Source organism: Neomonachus schauinslandi, chromosome 8 (genome assembly GCF_002201575.2).
Source record: "Neomonachus schauinslandi chromosome 8, ASM220157v2, whole genome shotgun sequence".
Taxonomy (NCBI): Eukaryota; Metazoa; Chordata; class Mammalia; order Carnivora; family Phocidae; genus Neomonachus; species Neomonachus schauinslandi.
The window spans coordinates 30,832,817-30,851,147 of record NC_058410.1 but is presented as its reverse complement, the minus strand read 5'-3'; the positions used below and the strand labels follow the sequence as shown (position 1 = coordinate 30,851,147).

General features: G+C 37.3%; 1 protein-coding gene across 1 annotated transcript in view; it reads left to right on the top strand.

The window, feature by feature from the left end:
- EYA4 (EYA transcriptional coactivator and phosphatase 4) overlaps positions 1 to 18,331 on the top strand; it is a 235,112-nt gene that overhangs the window by 84,239 nt on the left and 132,542 nt on the right. The window lies entirely within an intron of this gene.

Here is an 18,331-nt window from a genome sequence, read left to right as displayed (position 1 = left end):
TTTTTTTTTTTTTGAGGAGCTGTAATACAGAAATTAGCATATTTAGTTTCTTAGGCATGTGTAAAGTAATATTTAATAGACTCTGAGTAAGAGTCCATTGGACTGTCCTATTAATAGAGTCCATGAACGCAGGTGTATAGAGTTTGATATTTTTTTTGACCGTTAGGAAGCAAAGTCTGACTTTTGTTTGGCCCTTGTTTAGGTCTTATCCTGATAAAAGAAGTTGTGAGGTTTCAGTATTACATAGTTGAGGCAGGTGTTTGGGAGTGAAACTCTGCATCTCGAAACATTTAGTTGCCTCATTAAACCAGGCAGTGATGTATAATTATTCCTAATTGCTGAGTTGATTTTACCTTGGAAATATTTACCTGTAAAATAAAACACGTTCCTCTGTAGCAAGGGCAGCATGTTTATTGCCCATGGTAAAAGATTTGGGCTCCCTAAGCACAGGGTTGCACAACCCATTGCATGTCCTGATGTCATGTCACCCTGTAGAAATTGGAACTCAGGAACTGTCATAAGAAAATGGTGATATTTTGGCTTCTGCTATTGCTGTGAATGTAGAGTCCTTTGAATCTGACCTCGAAGTCTTATATATTCTGCCAGCATCTGTGAAATTGTGACAGGCTAAATTATTAGCTTGTAAATAGAGTAAAACCAGAGACCCTTCACAAGTTTTGGCAGTTTCAGTGATGAAGTGGAGATAATGATAGAGATATGGCTTTATGAAGGAGAAAGGGTACAGACTTCATGGACAATCAAAGGGATTTGAGGGAAATCCATGGACATTATTAGTGAACATATATTGACCAACTTGTTTGGTCAACTGGGGAAAAGTGGTCCTCAATTTTATTGCCAGTTAATGAGGATGAATTAGTGAGGTGGTTGTAATCCAAGTACCTGGAAGTAGGTTCAAATCAGTTGCTGAAAGGTACCCTGGTTGTACCTAACCCTATTCTAGGCATGGGGACTTCCTCATCAATCTCAGGGTCAGTTTCAGATCCACCCCATTGTGACAAGTATTACAATGACCCATCCTGGTCTAGAGGAGACTTCTGACCCTCTCCAGACAACATTTATAATTTCACGGGGTAAGCATGAAATGAGGGAAATTTGAAACCATATGGGTAATAGCCAAGCAAATGACTAGAACTTTGGTTGTTCACTTGAAAGATGGTGTGGGGTGTATAATACTTGTTTAGAATGGCAAAACCTGATCCATTTTATGGCTCATCCCTCCTGCAGTCTGTCACATCAATCTTAGATCCATCAGGAAACAGTGAAAGGTCTTAAGAGTTCTTGCAGTGGATCTGGGCTTCTATAAGGGAAGTTTATCCCTCTTGGGGGGAGATTTCCCAGAAACAAAAAGCTCCCATGGAGAACCATGGTTGTGGTATTGACTAGTACTGGGGCTCTTGCTGTCCTGGAATGCTGATGAAGATGATCTCACGGAAAATAAACTACCCAAACAATCTAGACACGTTCTTGCACTCATCCACTTTGCCTTGGAAAATTCTCATAATTCTTATGTGAAAACAGGGATAGCACTTTAGAGATGTTATCATAGGGCAGTAAATGCCCTCAGTTAAAAGGGACTCTAAAACAATCTCTCCTATGCAAATCAAGCCTGAGTCCACCAAAGGAAGCAAATGCCAGAGCCACAGGTTATGGTTACTAAGTCTAGGGATTCCCCAAACTAAAATAGATGATGTCAGTGATGGTGACCTTGCTGCTCAGTACAGAGCATGAACTGAATGCATTAAATGTTCATTTGATTGAGTCCTGAGCTTGACCCAATCAAAACTGAAATTACATGCACCTCATTTACTAACATGGAGCTGCTATTCTTCTCTGTGACCCTAGATTCTCTCCCTACTCCTCTATCCCAACTTTAGCTTCTTTAATGAGAAAGACAGTAATGAGGCTGAGTTCTCCCTATCCTGGAGATCCAAATTGTTATTTACCCATCCAAATGTGGGTAAAAAATATGTAACATGCTAGGAAACTATGGGGAGGGGAGGAACATAAACTTTTATGGACATGTTAGATACAAGTGCCCAGTTTACCAACCTACCCATCCGTGGAGAAAAGGGATACCTGAATTCAGCTAATGTGGCTTGAGCAGGGTTTGCAATAGAGCAAGGAAACTAGTAGACTTTGTTGGCAGGTCCCATTGGCCAATTCAATGTCTTCTAGTCGTGGCTTCTGTTACTGAATTCTGCATGATTATACTGGGAATGCTTACAAAATCCAGAGGGGATTCTTCTGATCTTGAAGAGCTGCATATGCAGAGGTGCTAAGACTTTTGGGGCCTCACAACCCTGACGACCTCTTTTGAGCTTCAGGTCTCTATGACTGCTCTTTGGAGGCTCTGGCAAAAGGAAGCAACCTTCATGGGGTGGTACCACTCCTAGTCTCACAACATCCCTGATATGGATGCCAGGTATACTTCTTTTGAGTCAAACTGAATGCCTGGCCCGTGGAGGCCTTGTGACTCTTCAGTCTGATATTCACACTTTGGAGTGTATCAGTTCATCCTCAGTGAGTGATGGGGTAGGAGGGGCCCAACAAGCCTTCATTGTCAAATAGAAATGACATGGTCAGTTTTCCAACACCATTTGTTGAAGAGACTGTCTTTTTTCCATTGGACATTCTTTCCTGCTTTGTCGAAGATTAGTTGACCATAGAGTTGAGGGTCCATTCCTGGGCTCTCTATTCTGTTCCATTGATCTATGTGTCTGTTTTTGTGCCAGTACCATACTGTCTTGATGATGACAGCTTTATAATAGAGCTTGAAGTCCGGAACTGTGATGCCACCAGCTTTGCTTTGCTTTTTCAACATTCCTCTGGTTATTCGGGGTCTTTTCTTTTTCAACATTCCTCTGGTTATTCGGGTTCCATACAAATTTTAGGATTATTTGTTCCATTTCTTTGAAAAAAGTTGATGGTATTTTGATAGGGAAGCAAAAGAAACAATCAACAAAACCAAAAGACAACCAACAGAATGGGAGAAGATATTTGCAAATGACATATCAGATAAAGGGCTAGTATCCAAAATCTATAAAGAACATATTAAACTCAACACCTAAATAACAAATGATCCAATCAAGAAATGAGCAGAAGCTCATTTGCACCCAGACTTCTTTTTCCAAAGAAGACATCCAAATGGCCAACAGACACATAAAAAAGTGCTCAGCATCACTCGGCATCAGGGAAATCCAAATCAAAACCTCAATGAGATGTCACCTCACACCAGTCAGAATAGCTAAAATTAACAAGTCAGGAAAGGACAGATGTTGGCGGGGATGCGGAGAAAGGGGGACCCTCCTACACTGTTGGTGGGAATGCGAGCTGGTGCAGCCACTCTGGAAAACAGTATGGAGGTTCCTCAAAAAGTTGAAAATAGAGCTACCATATGATCCAGCAATTGCACTACTGGGTATTTACCCCAAAGATACAAATGTAGGGATCCGAAGGGGTACATGCACCCCGATGTTTATAGCAGCAATGTCTGCAATAGCCAAACTGTGGAAAGAGTCAAGCTGTCCATTGACAGATGAATGGATAAAGAAGATGTGGTGTATATATATATATATATATATATATATATATATATATATATATATATATACACAATGGAATATTATGCAGCCATCAAAAGGAATGAAACCTTACCATTTGCAACAACGTGGATGGAACTGGAGGGTATTATGTTGAGCGAAATAAGTCAATCAGAGAAAGACATGTATCATATGACCTCACTGATATGAGGAATTCTTAATCTCAGGAAACAAACTGAGGGTTGCTGGAGTGATGGGGGGTGGGAGGGATGGGATGGCCGGGTGATGGACATTGGGGAGGGTATGTGCTATGGTGAGCGCTGTGAATTGTGTAAGACTGTTGAATCACAGACCTGTACCTCTGAAACAAATAATATATGTTAAAAAAAAAAAAGAAGAAGATAGCAGGAGGGGAAGAATGAAGGGGGGGAATCGGAGGAGGAGACGAACCATGAGAGACTATGGACTCTGAAAAACAAACTGAGGGTTCTAGAGGGGAGGGGCGTGGGGGGATGGGTTCACCTGGTGACGGGTATTAAGGAGGGCACCTTCTGCATGGACCACTGGGTGTTATACGCAAACAACGAATCATGGAACTAAAAAAAAACTAAAAACTAAAAAAAAAAAATGACATGGTCAGGAATGTAAGCAGCCTGACACCAGCAGCATCTTAACTTCACATGAAAAAGTGTCAACTCTCCCTTTAGGGAAAACTTTATCTCCTGACTCCCAGGAGGTTCCTTTAAATGCCTGGGCCCTGGTCACTGATGGATTGGCTAAATTGAAACCTAATTCAGTTAGGTTTGGGCTGCTGTGACTATTCAGGCTCAGCATCAGCTATGCAGAAAATGGATATTGTCTCTGCTCAGTGTGCAGAATTCAAGGCAGTTCTTACAGTGCTGGCCAATACTCCCTTTGATAAATCTTATTACATATTTACCGTCTCTGGGCGTGTTGCCAATGATGTATTTTTTTGGTTTGCCATTTGAAAAACTACCAACTGGCAGATTAAAAACATCCCTCTGGGCGGGGGGGCCACAAGCTATGGAAATGGTTACGCTGTCAGGGTCATTCATGAAGACGTTTATGGTCAGGGCCTGTTCTCTGATAAGAACCAATTGGAATCAAGCTGCTGGTTCAGTCTGCACCCAGACTTCTGCCCTTGCTACCTGGATTCATTACTGGACAGGACATGCAGCAGACCCACAATCAAAGACTGAGCAGGAGGTAAAGCACTCTGTTTCCATGTGGAATGACTGGCATGGAAAACTGATGACTCATGCTAACAGTTGACCTGTTTGTCTCAGTGGTGGTGGTGGGGGGTGACATAGTTTCCAGTGGTTTATTCCTGCCATTCCTGACAAATTGACTGCATTGGACCCCCTCTTGGGATGTCGATGATACCTCACTGCTGTTGACAGTTTTCCAGGTTATGGTTTTGCTGGTCTATTCCAGTCAGCCAACGTCAGCCACACCACTGTGACCCTCGGAATTAATCTAGATAAGTCTGACAGTGGTGCACCTTCTGTCACAGAAGCCAGGGCTGATTGGGAAGGTATTCAGTGGCGCTTCTGTGCTCCCTGTCATCCACAGCATTTTGTGTGGTGGAATATTGGAACAGCCTCCTTGAAATCAACTCTAAAGATAACTCTGCCTCTCTGACTTCCTCTGGTCCACATACATTGGTAAGACACTTTGGGTACTGAATCCAGCTGGCCCCAGTTTCAAATCATCTCTTGACCACTTCCTGAGTTATGATAAGGACGGAAGGGGTGAGAGGTTATACCATATTTTATATTTTGAAGATTTAGGATATCATCCTGACGTTTCCTAGATGTGATGAGTCTTTCCTTCCCCTAATAGCTATCCCAGATCATCCTGTTTGGTACACCCTCTGGCTGGCAGCCTGGTCAAAAAGGGGAAGAGAGGATTCAAACTGATATTGGTTCAGCCACTTGAAATTTCTTGTTATATTGAATGTCCTGGATCATAATGATATTGATCACTTGATTTAGTAAAATCTTGCTGATTCTTCTTAGATATTGATATCTCCCTTGATGGCCTGAGTAAGTTTTATAAAAATAGCCTTGGTCCTCTTGCTCTTGACCTTTCTGGATGAAAGGTCTGTGTAAGTAGGGGGTGATTAGAAAAAGGTGAAGTAGTAGCTATTGGAATAGGACACGATTTCGTGGTGATAGGGGAAGGGCAATGACAATCTGTGGTTAGAAAACATTAGACCTGGGAGGTACAGTGATCCAGTAAACATTAATGATGTTATTGATCTTTCATAGCCATTCTTGGAACCTTCTTTTTGAAGGAATCTGCCCTAGTGTGGCTCTCCCATACTGTTAGAAGCACCTTAAATTTAAGTGACTTTTGGCTCTGCTATCCCCTGGTAGATGGCTCTGCCATGATTTGAGCACCATTTCCCCTTACCTGACCAAGGAGTCTATCAATAACAGCAGAAGGTGGCCCAACTCCTCCACCTCTAATGCAAAAAGCATATGAACACATTTAGATGTCTTTCTTCCCCATCATTTCCGTGGCTGTTATTCATTCTATGTGACAAATAAATGCCACTAGTTGGTGGTGTGGACAAATAGAGATTGAACTGATTGGTCCCCCAAATTAGACTTAGTTATTGGAGCTGAACTGGGAATCATAAGCCCTGCTAACTGACCTAGAAGCCACATTGGAGGCACCATTTGCATGTATCTCCCCAACTGATGTTGATCCTACTTGTAGGGCCCTAAATGTCATAAAAACCACTTTCTGGGGACTTTATGTACTCTTAGAACTGTACTTGTTGTTTAGAAGACTTCTTTGTTAGGGATGTCATAAGAGACATTCAAGTATTTAGGACTGTAGATCATACACTTGCCAAATGTGGAGCTCCTCTTGGTCACTCAGGGAAGCTACTCTTGGTCACTCAAGGAAGTTTTATGGAGGAGTAATTGACTCATTATTATATGTGCCCTGTGGACCATTATCTCTGTCTCCAATTAGAAAAGGTGGTATAAAATTTGTTCCTGATTTTAGCTGAAGTGATCAGTAATACCACCTTGATCAGCCCAGGCTCAAATCACTGGCCAGGATTGTTAAGGATGTTGAGAATTCCCTTCCAAAATGAAGGCGGGGGACATTGGAGGGAAAGATGAACCATGAGAGAGTATGGACTCTGAGAAACAAACTGAGGGTTTTAGAGGGGAGGAGGGTGGGGGGATGGGTTAGCCCGGTGATGGGTATTAAGGAGGGCACGTACTGCATGAAGCACTGAGTGTTATATGAAAACAATGAATCGTGGATCACCACATCAAAAACTAATGATGTATTGTATGGTGACTAACATAACATAATAAAATAAAATTAAAAAAAAAAGGATGTTAAGAATTGCCCTAAATTTCCTCGTGTGGGGCTCATTGATATCTGAAGACTAGGTGGAAGGGTCAATTCAGAAACTTAAGGGTAAAGCCACTTGGCTTTCTAAAAGTTGACTTTAATGGTTTATGAGATTTGTTCAGCTGGTTTGGGCTAGTACTCTGGGGGACAAGGTTGAGGTTAATCCTTCAGGTTGGTCTAATTCTGCTGCATAGATGAATTTAGATACAGAGTTCGAGGAAAAAGAGGACCCAGTGACTCTAGTTTTTGGCTTTGTTTATATGGAAAATATTGGACAGTAAAGATAGGATTAGTGGTGGAGTAGTAAAGAGCCTAGCATTGGACATATTAAAGTTTGATATGGCTGTGAGATATTTATATAGAGATATAAATTAGGAGAATGGGAGACTTTGGAACCCAGATGATGGATCTCAGGAGGTGATGAAAATTTGGGAATCTACAGCATACAGATGGCATTTAAGACTTGAAAACACATGAATTTTCTAGGGAGGAAGTACAGAATTTGAGTGGTTCAGGGAAAATCATGCATTTTGCCAATAGCCCCGCCTCCACTTGACCAGCTTCACTCCTCCAAATTACCTGCTTGGCTCCTGAATATACTTGAGTTTGACAGTGTTACCAGAAAAAGAAGGAAGATTAATCAAATGGCAAATATAATTACTGCTTTGATTACTATATGGTGTCCTACAATGGCATGGGCGTAATTTGCTTAAATGTTTATTTTAAAATAAACCAATAGGTATTGGATTTTGTATTCTAATATATTTTGTTATATTGAATATATATATATGACTATATATATTTGTTATAATGAATTATCTAATATATTTTGTACTCTAATATAGATACCACATCAGTAACCTAGCTAAGGAGGTGGTTGTAGTTTGTGGTAGTTGTTTAGTTTTGATTCCATATGGGCTTTTCCAAACCAGCAATTTGGGAGTTTATTGTACCTACAGACATTTTAAATTGTTTATCTTTCCCTTTCTATGATTTTTTGGTTGTTGTCAGAATTACGTGATTGTACTTTTAGTGTTCTTTTGTTTTCCCATGTTGGCTCTGCTTTATCTCTTGATTTTTAATATCTTTCCTTGGAACTTATTACAAAGCTGTCTAAATATTGAATCAGACATTAATGAAAAGTGACAAGAAATGCTATAATAGGACCTGGAGGTATTTTTTAACTATGGAGAGGGTAGGTGCTTGATAGATAACTAGACAGTGTACAAAAAATGATGCCATGGGGTGGGGAAGAAAGGAAGAACAGGGAGCCCCAAAGCACCGACCTTTTGTTAGGACTTTATGGAGAGTGAGTATTTAGGGTGAACTGGAAGGATGCACTCCTAAAACTGCAGTACCTGATTTATTTTCTTGATTTAAAAAAAAATTATGTGAGGGGTACCTGGGTGGCTCAGTCGGTTGAGCCATCGAGCTTCTGATTTCAGCTCAGGTCATGATCTCAGGGTCATGGCATTGAGCCCTGCATCTGCTATGCCCTTGGTGGAGAGTCTGCTGGAGATTTTCTGTCTCTCCCTCCTCTTCTGCCCCTCCCTCTTCTCCACCTGCACTCCCTAACCCCGTGCTCCCTCTCTCAAATAAATAAATAAATTTAAAAAAAAATTATATGATTTCTACGAATGTTTAGAGGTGTTACGATTGACTGAACTTCATCTCCCTTTGCCTGTTACTTTGAAGGGTATTCATGCCTTTAACAAGTTTGAGCTCAGTAGCACTGTGCGGGTCGCTGCTGGAGTGCATCGACTTTGCGCAGGTCGTAGTAGTTCACTCCTGTCAGATGTGGGGCAGGTCCTCACGGACTGCACGTAAATCACTGAAAGGTAGTTTTTGGAAGTCAAAGTGTTATTTTCAATATTTTAAAATAAAAGGGAAACCAAGCATTTTACCCACAATATGGCTCTACTGGCTTTTAAATGTATCTAGTTCCTTTGTTGGCTATTTTATTAACTCAGTTGAACCTACAGGCTATTTCATAATAATTAGCATTGACTGACAGCTATCTGCTTGATTTTAAGTGTGGGTAATGGAAACAATCATTGTTCAATGGAATATATTTGATAGATAAAGTCTCAAATATATGTGGTTTGCATTGAAAAAATACTATACTATTGACACTCTGAGATGGAAACATTTGTTTCATAGAAGGGGAAAGAGATACTTAGAAGTTTATTGGGGCTCCTGGGGGGCACAGTCCATTGAGTGTCGGACTCTTGATTTTGGGTCAGGTCATGATCTCTGGGTCCTTAGATCGAGCCCTGAGCCCTGAGTCAGGCTCAGCATTCAGCGGAGAGTCTGCTTGAGATTCTCTCCCTTTCCTTCTGCCCCCTGCCCCAGCCCATGTGCTCTCTCTCTCTCAAATAAATAAATAATTTTTTTTTTTTAAAGAAAGAACAGTTTATCTCTTTGTTCCTGTTCATGTAATTAGTTGGTAGCAGTACTTTGGGGTCAGGAGAGCATCTCAACAATTTGTTCATAAATATTATTAAAAAATCAATATAATTTTCCTCCTTAGTTTAAACAGTGTAAAGTAATGGTACACCAATTACTTTTGTGATTCTAGGAACACGTTGAAGACCTAATGTAAGGTGAGATAAAGGTTATATTTTTCACCAGAAGGATTGTAGTTACTTGTACTCTTAGAGAGTTGTAACTACCAATGACATTTGTTTTCATGTTCGTAGTTCCCTTATTTACAAAGTTTTCATCACACATTGCTTACTGACCCTCTTCCTCACAGCCCCCCACGCCCAGATTGGGGAAGAAGATTACCATCTAGCCAGCCTTCTTTAATTCATGAAGAATTTATTTTGTCCTTCTCAGTGTTTTAGGTACGGCTCATTGTGTCTCTAATGTAACGGGAACAGACATAGATTTTGCTTCAATGAATGTGTCTTGAGCTCTTCCACGTTTAGAAAATATTGAATGACTTACAGTCCCTAAAGAAAGTAGCCATTTCCAAAGCATATTCTGTTGACATTAAAAACTCTAATGTATACCACAGTTCTCAAGAAGCTCTAACTATTTAAGCTTTGGCTGCAAAGATGACATTCCTTTCAGTCATCCAGCCATCCTAGGAACAAAGCACTGGATCTGTCAAAATGAGGCCTCTCAAATAATTGATCAGCACATTTTATTAACTCTGATAGAGCCAGACAACTCTCTGTCAAGAAAGTATTGCAGTGGCATCCAAACCTGGGCTGAGAAGTGCTGCAGGTGGATTGTTTACACTTATCCAGTTTCCCAGCGGCAGCAAGCAGCCAGCATTATGGGAAGACAGCGCCGTCTTCAGTCCCCAGGGCACTGGGCTTTCTGTGGAGTGCCGACCAAACCTGAAGTAGGAGATGGCTTTTCACGCAGTTCCTCCATGGAAAATGAAAACGACTCCCAAAAAACACGTGCCACAAATCACTCCCATTGAGCTGTGTTTACCCCTTGGCTATCGGTCTTTATTTTGAAAGCTTTGCCTCTCTGTGCCATTTAGAGAGTAAGAAAAGTGGAAGAAATCATCCCAGAACTATGTAGACAAATTGGAGGCAGTAATTCCCATAATGTCTGTAAAGGCTACATTGAAATATTGTAGGAGGAACTTACCAAATGAGCTTAGTCTTTTGAGATCTCCAGGACACATTTTTAAAGGGGGAAGGAATGAAACTTCCATAATATTGTTTTCTTTAAAGAAAACAATTCTTTTTTTTATAAATTAGAAAGAAGGGGAACTTCAGTGTCAAAGAAGGGACTTAATTTGCATTATCCTTATCTCTTGAATTTAGCTCTTTGTTTTCATTTTATTAGAACTTAACATCTTTCTTCCTTGTTATACATAAAATGCTTTGTTTTAGAGAACATTTTACATAAAATGATAACCTCTGTGCAAATATTTATAATTGTGATCATCCCTTCCTCTACCTCAAATAAAATTACATAAAAAATGAATGAAATAAAAATGCCTGTAATTATCTTCCCACTTTGTCAGCATACCTGTGTGTGTGCTTAAGGGAAGAAGAAAATGTTGTACTTAATGGATAAATGTAATAATGAAAGTAAAATTTTGCAGGACTTCTTCCTCAATCAAAAAAAAGAAAAAAAAAGCAAAAACGCTAAAAGGAACAAAAGCCAAAATGCTGGTTTGGGACATCGAGTGACAATCCTCATGCAATCCTTATTTAAATGAGTACCAGTCCTTAACTTGTCAAGAGGTATTTTTTTCTACAGAAATGTTTTGCTTTAAAAGAAATTAAAGTAAAATTTAATTTAGAAAATTTAATGTAGGGATTTAACTCTTCAAATAACTAGAACAGTGGATTGTAAGGACAGCAGGTTAGTAGTTTAGAAGTCAGGATAAAGACAGTCCATTTCTTGTATGCCCACTGAAAGACAGGTGCTGTTGATGGGGGTGACCTCTGATGGCAAGTCATCTTACTATAAACAGAAGGGCGTGGAAAGCCATTGGCTGGAGCCAAGAGTGTTTACTCTGCAGGTGTCCTCCTAGTTAACCTAAATAACTACACAGCTTCTGGAGCCGGAAGGTTCATGCCAGAGCAAGGTGTTTTTAACACTACCTGGATGTTGGTTAGAGACTATAAACCTTTCAGAGTATTGTGTAATCCTCGAACCGGGTTTTATTCTACTCATACTGGAGAGTGGAATTTATTGGCTGTTGAACTTCACACAAACACACACACACACCCACACACACATTCATGCACACACAAAACTTACTTCCAAATAAAACTGGAATTAGTTTCAGGTTTTGGGACTTTAAATGAGGTAAGTTGTATTTAGCTTTTGATTGAAACATTATAATGACTATTATATGATGTGGTGGGTCATATGTTTAAATATAGGCAATTCTATCTCAGAAAAAAATGTTAACTAAAATAATTTGTTTGGATTTTTCTCAGTTTTAGTCTAAGGATGATAGAAGAAATATGTACATAAAATTGAGCAAGTGGGTCAGTATAAAGAAAATCTCCAATCTGCCCATGCTGAAACTTTTAAATGCATTTTGTTTTTACTTCATAAAACATAATTACATTATGTTAATGCTAGGAGAAATGCAGGCGAAGCAATAATTGATAATAAATAGATTACATTTCATTAGTAAATATTAATAGTTGACTTCAAGGAGTTTTCCTTGATAGCTGCATGCTATAGGATTTTAAAAAAATAATACGATCTATTTAAATGAAAGACTTTCTTTCTGGATACTTTTTGATTTGAAATTTTGTGCTAAATTTGGATTTTTCATTGGATTTCAAATGTAGTCATCTCAATGATAAGTGTTTATATTTTTTTAAGAGAACAAATGTTTCCTTATTTTTGTGGGATTTTTCCCCTGAAATGCTAATAGTAAAATCAAGTTTAACTTCTTTAAAAAATATCTTAACTTCCTAGTTGGGTTTTACCTTCAGTTTGATGTGCAGTTGAGTGGTACTTTGATTGAGAACCTTGATGTAGAAGCCTTTGATATGCTTTGGTTTAGATTATTTAAATATATTTTTGTATCTTTGAATCTCATGAAGAAAGCGTGTGAATTGATGCTTTGCTGCATCAAGGGGCTGAGATGAGGCAAATTGTCAGAATAATTTCAGTATCTAAAAGATTTCTTTCATTCAAGACAGCTGAGGAAAACTTTGCTCTCTTAGTACTGTTTTATTATTCTTGTGAGAAAAACACAATTCAGGAGGAGAAAACATCCTCTAATTCTAAGTGTCTGTGACCACTGATTTATTGCTAGAGTTAGATTGTTTAGGGAACCTGTTTGAAGAGAGAGAGGATGAATTATCACAGCCAATAAGTTTTCCAGTTTGGTTTCCAGGGTCTACTGAGCATCAGTCAGCACTATCAGGTTTCCTGCTCCTTTCCTTGATTGTAGTTATGATTTTCTGAAATCCTGTCTAATTGAACAATGATGTTGCACTACCTTATTTTGCTTTTTGAGTGTTTGTTTTTTCACCAAAAGTTTTCTAAACCACAAAAATATTACTTATCAAAAATGGCAACAGAAGCAAATACCAATAACCTATAATGCTTTGTGTTATAACTTAGGGAGAGGGAGGGAGAGAGAGAGAGAGAGGGAGGGAAGAAGAGAGAGAAAGGGAGAGAGAGGGAAGGAGGGAGGGGGGAAGGGAGGAGAAGGAAAACAGAGAAAAGTGAATTTTAAAAATCTCTACTTTGATTTTTCTCTTTCTTCCTCTAAGTTCTTAAAAATTACTGTTGTTAGAATTTTCAAAATTGTATGATCTGACTTTTCGAGCTCGCAGCCACCCACAGAAGGAAGGTGGTTGTGTGTGTCGGGGGGCAGTCTTACATTTTGCTTTGGGGAAATGGTGCAAGCCAATTTTGAAGGTAATGCAGCTGTTGAAGAAATACAAAAGCCAGATGACTTAAGTGTGTATTGAGGAAACCAGGATAAATTGTCCTTAGAACCTGCTCTCACAAAGCCATTTTAATTGAGGTCAAAGAGGAAAAAATCGTAAGTATATTTCAATTATTTATTAGGTTTACCTAGAATGAGACCTTCACTACAGATAGACCTAATTTATAATTCTTTTACTCTTTAACCCTTGAGTTTAACCACTGTGTGGATCCATTTTACTTTGAGACTGCAGAGGGTACTTCATTCCTTATGATAGATAAATATTTAGGGCCACAAAAACTGTGAAATTACCTGACTAAATCTTACTTCCATGTAAGGAATCAACTTCTATATTTAAAAAAGGCTTATAATAAATTGCTTAGTTTTTACTTGAACTTACACAGTTAATAGGAATATTTCTTCTTATCACATATCACATATTTGTATGTGTGAAATGTTTCATGTGAAACTGTTTTGTCATATGCTCTTAGCTTGCAAGTAATTCAAAATGTTAATTTAATTTGATAGAAAATCTACTCAGGCAGCAATCTTATAATTGGTGTTTTTTAGTGTGTAAATTATGTCACAATCTGTGTTTTATTAACTCTGCTAATGAGGAATTTCATTTTAGGATTAAAACTTAAGGAAAGGTGATTTAGAAGCTTTTTATAACAATGGTTTGCAAGCTGGATTTAATATAAAACTACCTTAGATTTTAAAGCTGAAAAATGTTGCTAAAATTATAAAAAATATATGATTAAAATGAATAATGCTACAAATATATTTTTTCTATTGTATATAGTTTAGTTAAAAAATAAAGAACTTGATGCCAACATCCCAGGATTTTCTCTTTATAAAAGTTGTCATTTTAATGGGAGATCAAGAATTTAAAATTTACAAAATTTGGAAATACAGCTCTGTGTATACTTTTTTAAAGTCAATATAAAAGTGCCAGAAGTATTTACATCATATGTAAATTAATCTTCAGATTAATCTACAGATATATGCCATTCAATTTAAAATCGCCTTTAACATTTTATTGTTTATATTCTATCCATCAATTTGTTTTTAAAGTCAAAGGATTTCTCAATTTTCCTTAAGTTACTATGATACCTTTGGACACATTAGGAGAGTTTTTATATATTAACTGAAAGTATCTTTTAGAGTTTATATATATGGTTCAAACTAAGATTTTAACAGAAGCTTTTACTAAAATTATTACACATAAATTCTGTAATTATATATTAATAAACCAGATTATCTCTATATTAGTTATCATTCAAATTGAAAAGTTCAGTTATCAGTTATACTTAATAGACAAATGATGTTAGGAATACTAGAGTATGTTACAGAATGATTGATATTTATGCTGCAAAACAAATGATAGCTAATCTATGCCTGTGGCCAAATTCTTTTGAAGTTTCATGGCTAAGATAAGCTGAGTTTGTTAAGTGGTAGAAGGCTGCGTTGTCTGGGGGCCTGTTGTGCTTGGCAGGTCATGATAAATGGGGAAGTTTTTCTTAACCTTGTGGCCAAAACATTCCAATATCTAAGAAAAGGGGGGGAGACCCCAGAAAGATACAGAAGACATTGCCAAAAACATTAGCAAGACTTCTTTATCTAAGGGAATAGGGTCAATTCATAAGATTATTTTTAAAGCATTATTTGTGTGAATTCATAAATCTTTGCTTGAATGGAGGGAAATCTAAAGCTAAAAGATTTTTATACTTAAGATTGGTAGAATTATTCTTTCCTGGTACATTGAGAAAATGTAAGGTAGAGTCAGCAATTTGAATTTAATTGCAGTGGCTTCTACCAAATTAACATTATGTTTGTTAAGTACTAGTTCTTGGTTTAGATTTGAATATTCCACTTTGCTCTTTTGTTGTTTTAATACTGTCTGCTTTGTGATACTCAGGACAAGAAACATGTAAACATAATGTATAAATGAGATCAAGATTTATGGGTAAATATCTCTTAGGTTTTTATAGTACACATTTGTGAGACAAAAAAAAAATCCTTTTAAGACTTATCTATCATATTTAGACAGAGTATCATGGTTGAACAGTCTAGTCTCGTTTCCAAACTTGGAAGGAAAAAAAAAAACCTTTCATATGTGCTGTAACATGATATGTTAAGGCATCTTATAGTTCCTTTTGTGGCATTTTAAGTACTATGTTACCTTTGATATAGTCCCTGTTGGGTAATAATGAAAAAACATACCATTAGAAGGAGTTTGAAATTTTCCTGGATATTTCATATAGTGTATGTGGAGTTTATGGCAGGTGACAAAGGGCTCTGGCATAATTAAGGAGAAAATGTGCTTCCAAATTCTAAAAGCTTATGAGGTTTGACGTTTGATTTAATACTTATATGCTGTACATATATAATCATGCTTTGCTTCCCTGAGTCATTGTTACTAAGTTACGTTTTAAATATATCCAACCTTGCAATGAACTCTCAAATAATGTGAACGCTGTTGTGACAATTGTAGTTGATGAAGAGTTATAGCCTGTAGGATTTTTTACTTTTAAAATATAATTCCTCCCCAGTGGGTGATTTTGTATAACCTCCCTCCCCCAAACCTGGGTCCTGGAAGGCCCCCTGCTTTCAAGGCCAGAAATCAAGTAAGATCCTGCCCATGACAGTCCAGTATTAGAGGCGTAAAATAATTTCTACTTCAGGTTTTTGGTTGTGGATTTTTACTTATTAGCACTCTAACCCTACTGTTCTTAGTATATATGTTTATTTTGTTTACTGTTGTAGTTAAAAACGGAGTATTCAATTGGATCTTTGTATTTTATCTATGTATAGCAGTTAAAGAAAGGATATGGCAATTTTTCTATGAACTGAAATGGATGTAGATTTCCAGTTACATTGTAGAGTTCCCTCACTTTTATAATAAATGAATAACTTGGGCTTTGGGAAAATGATACTTGGTGTTGCAGGGGAGAAGCTTGGGGAAGCAATGTTAAAGAGGTTGAAAAGAATATACTGAGTAAAGGGAAGAGTAAAGAAACGTTCCGAACTTCATGAGAAGGATTTCAGAAATGTATGCATTTTAGAACTGCAAGATTTTTGTTTCTAAGATAGAATGATACTTTATAAAAGTAGATTTAGATTATTTAGTAATTAGATTTTTGTAAAGTCTGTCCCCAAGACCTTAATTTTTTGACCACCATCTGGCACAATGGCATTTTATTTTACATTACTTATTTTATTTTGAGAAGCCTCTCAGTCTGTATGGACATTATTAAAACAGTGACACATTTTTAAAAACTCTACGTGACAACCTTTGTGTTCCAAAGATGTTTTTATGCCTTAAGTTTTTAGAAGTCAAGAAATGAATTGTAGCACATAGAAAAATGTAAAATAGGTCTTGTTGAGGAATGTGGAGACATTTTAGCTGAAACCAGTTTAGATGGTGACTAAGTGTGTATTTGTTTGGGGCTACTAGCAGAATAGTAATTCTGTGCTGATCTTCTCAACATAAATTATAATTACTTGGTTGCACAAATATCCTAGACTATCTCATTAAAGTATACATCCTATGCTAAGTTCTAGAGTGGTATTAACTTGTAAATATCATATTTACAAAATGAACATCTATTCTATTTGACTATTCCAAGTAAATAAATACTAGAATAATTTTTGGCAAAAGCCTCCATAGTAAAAATTATGTATTTTGTTGAATATTCTAACTATTGTTATATTGGCTCAATTTTTAAAAATTAATTCACACACCTAGTTTTATATTTTGTTAGTTGCTCTCCATATGCAAATTATATTATAGACTATTGCATGGAAAATTCTTTGTAAACACAGAAAGTGACACAGAATTATTGTCAGCAACAAAAATTAAGATTGTCAACTTTGGTTGTATTTCAAATGTGAATAAAATGCAAATCTTACTGAATAAACAATATTTATACAATTACTGTAACATGTCAGTGCCTAGCATCTTATATTGACGTCCATGTTATAAAATGTATTTTATGACTGGATTGGATAAAGTTATAAATAATTTCCCAATAAAGCAGAATAGGTATGTAACTTCAGTTACCTTTAGGTTCTGACTTAGTGAAGATAATAAAATAAAACTGAAATGTCAATTGTTGTGACATTTCTCATATTTTCTAATACTTTAGAAAGTTGGTCATATCTGAATTCCAAATTACATAATGGAATGAAAAAGTATTTTCTTGTAATTATTCCAGCTGTATTCTAGGAATATAACGTATGCTCTCATTAAATACATTTTAATTAGATGACCCTTTTAAAAACATTTAATATTTTACAATTAGTTGAACCAGCTGATACTTTCATGGGCTTCCTCAGATCATCTTGTTCTCAGGTTAATAGTGTTAAATAAATATGAATTAAAATATGTCCCTTTTTACTTCAGAACTCCATTTCACTTTGCTGATATGGACTTTCAGTGTTACCAGTGCTTGATAAAGACAGGATATTTCCGTAGCCCAATTTAAAAGATTCCTTTATCCTCAACTTTTTGAGGAACCTCCATACTGTTTTCCAGAGTGGCTGCACCAGCTTGCATTCCCACCAACAGTGTAGGAGGGTTCCCCTTTGTCCGCATCCCCGCCAACATCTGTCCTTTCCTGACTTGTTCATTTTAGCCATTCTGACTGGTGTGAGGTGGTATCTCCTTGAGGTTTTGATTTGGATTTCCCTGATGCCGAGCGATATTGAGCACTTTTTCATGTGTCTGTTGGCCATTTGGATGTCTTCTTTGGAAAAATGTCTGTTCATGTCTTCTGCCCATTTCTTGATTGGATCATTTGTTCTTTGGGTGTTGAGTTTAAGAAGTTCTTTATAGATTGTGGATACTAGCCCTTTATCTGATATGTCATTTGCAAATATCTTCTCCCATTCTGTCAGTTGTCTTTTGGTTTTGTTGACTGTTTCTTTCGCTGTACGTAAGCTTTTTGTCTTGATGAAGTCCCAATAGATCATTTTTGCCCTCGCTTCCCTTGCC